Here is a 3316-nt window from a genome sequence, read left to right as displayed (position 1 = left end):
CCCTACTCTCCTGTCATCCATGTCAAATTGTTACTCTAACCATATGAATTTTCCTGTAGAAAATATTGCCTGCTTTTTCTCCCCCATCCTCTTCTATCCTTGTCTTCCCACCGCTTCCTTCCTAACATCTTTTACTTCTCATTGCAAAATTATGAATCCTGCATTTTTCCTAAAACTCACACAACTTAAAGGTAGGATTTACAATCTATTTGTTCATCCAGGAGAACAGAGTCCATCGCTTAAAAACACTGAGGTCTTTTCTTGAGTGACTTCTAGTTTTCAAGGTATGTTCTAGAGAGTAGCTTGACTTGGTAATTAGTTTCCAGCCTCCACTATTTTTGGTGTGTGTGTGTGTGTGTGTAAATAAAAATATTAAATCTTACTGAGGAAACTACCTGTGCACTACTTTATGTATTAGTATATTTTTCACTTTACAAATGAGGAAACATGAAATGCATCCATAATTTGACTAGTTTAAAAATTATCATTAAGCATGGAAGTATATAGTTCAGTGATAGTATAATTTTCTAGTATTTGTGAGGTCCTGGTTTCTATCCCTAGAAATACAAAGAAAGAATTATTTATTAATCCAGTCAAGAATTAAATCATGGTAACCCAACTATGAGGCATGAGAATTAACTATTACATTGTACAAATTAATGCATGGACTAATTTTTATCATAGTGATAACTAATGCAATTGGCAATCTAACATTTCTACAGACACTGCTAGAAAACTTATCTAGCTTATACCTAATCTAGAACCAGTTAATTAAAAAAGAAAACTATAATGAAAATAAGGTTTTTTTTCCTAAGAAACTAATCATGGCTCTTCGTGATTTTTGTTAAAAAAAAAAAGAGTCTGTACGTTAAACTCTGAACCCAAGCTCAGAAGAAAGACTATTACTCAGAAATATCATTTACCCGTTTTTCTGCTCAGACACTGGAAACTGCACTGGCATCGTGATGTGTGGTACACACAAAAGAACATAACTGCAAATTGTACTTAGCAGTTCATGTGCTGAGGAACAACTGTGTTCTAATCTTCTGCTGGTTGGCTGGGCTCAGATATGAGCCAGTTTCTGAAATGTGAATGATAGCAGGCAGTGAAACAATGAGTTGGTGAGTTCTGATAATGTGATTAGTAATTAAAAGAAAATGTCAAAGACAAGAGAAGAGAGATAAAGGTATCACACATACACAAAACAAGAATGTATTCTTGATGTGGGTAGTGATTGTTATACCAGACTCTTTACAAAGCCTGTTGAAGAAAAACCCTAAACGTTTTGTTAATAATTAAGGTACACATGATCTGTCTCAACCCTGCATTTTGTCCAGCATGCAATGAGGAGGCCATCTTAGGGCTTAACACTAGAATTTGATCCCTGCCACAGACTACCTTAGCCTAAATCCTCATGCAGGTGGATGACCATGTAGCAGATCACACACACACACACACACACACACACACACACACACACACGTATACTTATATGTATATACTTGGATATTTTGTTCATCTTGACTAATCTGGAAGGAAGACACAGGGGTCTTGTGGTAAGCACTCAGTTGCATCCTCTCTACCATCTAAGTCCTGTCTCCCTCTTGTTACTGGTTAAAGCCTTTCCTCAAAAGCATTGCTATTTTCCTAGATTCATGTACATACATTTTCCTAAATATATACATTCCATCCCTCCTACTGAGAAATGTTCTCTGTATATTTTGGGAAAAAAAATCATGGCAGCCTCAAGCTTCAGGTTACTCTTGATTTCATCCTCTAAGTCATGGCTGAAATCTTTCCCCTTCTGGAATATGTCAGACTCTCTCCGCCCTCCTTAGCAGTGATACTCATGTTCTCTTGGCTTGGGCTCTACACTCTTTTCAGCCTCACTGTTTTCATCTCTATTTTCACTGTTTAATGATGCAATGAGCTTATGTTATGTTTTCCGAGGTAGCCCGTATCACTGCTATGTAATATTCTCCATGGGCATCCTTGTACACTTTGCATATTGTTCTGATTGATGCCCCTTCCACTGAATGGTGTGGCACATCAAAGTGAGGGTTTTTGTTTTTTTTAACACATTATGTGAGACAAAATTACCCATATATTTGAGAATTTTCTACATACTGTGAGAGAGCAGGAGGATTGTTCTTTCTTATTCCTGTATGTTTGGAAAGTCAATATGGACTTGCTATAGTCTATGGCAGGTAAGATAAAACACACCACTTGATGTGACATAGACAGTACATAGCTCATAATTTTTGCTTTGATTTTTTCCTGCTTTCTATTGCTCACTTTCTTTTTTTAATTTTATTTTAAATTTATTTTTACACTCCATATTCCATCCCTGCCCCCCCATCTACCCTCCCGACTGCTCCACATCCCACTCCTCCTCCCTATCCCACCCCGTTTCCATGTGGATGCCCACATCCCCACCCCAAATGACCTCTAAACTCCCTGGGGCCTACCTATCCTGATGCTATGGTACTGATCATGGTTTGGCTAACAAAAGAAGAGTATGAGCAATGGCAATTCCACTTTATAATAAGCAACTGCGTTAAAAGTAAAAAGAAGGAGAAAAGGAAATCTTTCCTTGAAAGAGATTATGAGGTAATGTTTTAGAGAAAGATTCAGGAAATGCTAAGAAAAAAATGGAGACTAAATAGGGCATGTGAGGCAATGATAAAAAATTATAAACCACAATAACAAAAGGGCTTTAAAATGTTTCTCTCCATAGGTCTTTAAATGCTAGGTCCAGTGCAAACATGAGGCAGAACCACTCTTTGAACTACTTTTCCAAGATGCTATGCTAACATGATTACAGTAGGTTCAAGTTAAAAGGCTCAAGAAAACAAATGACAGCAGCATGCTACCAAATGTGCATCTCTGTCTAGGAAAAGTGAACAGAAAACTCACAGGAAGAAAGGGTCCTTGTAAAGGAATAAGACAACGGATTAGAGAGTCATTGTGCTGAGGCACTTAAGCCCAGAATGGATCATCACTAGGCACCCTACCAGATTCAATATGTATTATACTGCCTGTGGAGGAGCTGGATGACAGAAAATAATGATGAAGCCTAAACTTAACAATGATGAAGAAGTTGAACTCAACACATTGAAAGTGACTTATCTTGTTTTCCTTTCAAGCATCTGAGGGAACATTAAAGTAAAACATCAGCGATAATAATATCAAAAGCTGACAAATTCTACTGCTTCAGGTGTCATGAATCCCAATATGCGAATTATACACAAGATTTAAAATAGGCGACATCTAGTTTCATCATGGGGCAAATGGAATATATATATATATATATATA

This window comes from Mus pahari, chromosome 17, assembly GCF_900095145.1.
Source record: "Mus pahari chromosome 17, PAHARI_EIJ_v1.1, whole genome shotgun sequence".
In the NCBI taxonomy this organism is placed as follows: domain Eukaryota; kingdom Metazoa; phylum Chordata; class Mammalia; order Rodentia; family Muridae; genus Mus; species Mus pahari.
The sequence above is the reverse complement of the archived record's forward strand: the minus strand, read 5'-3'. Positions refer to the sequence as shown.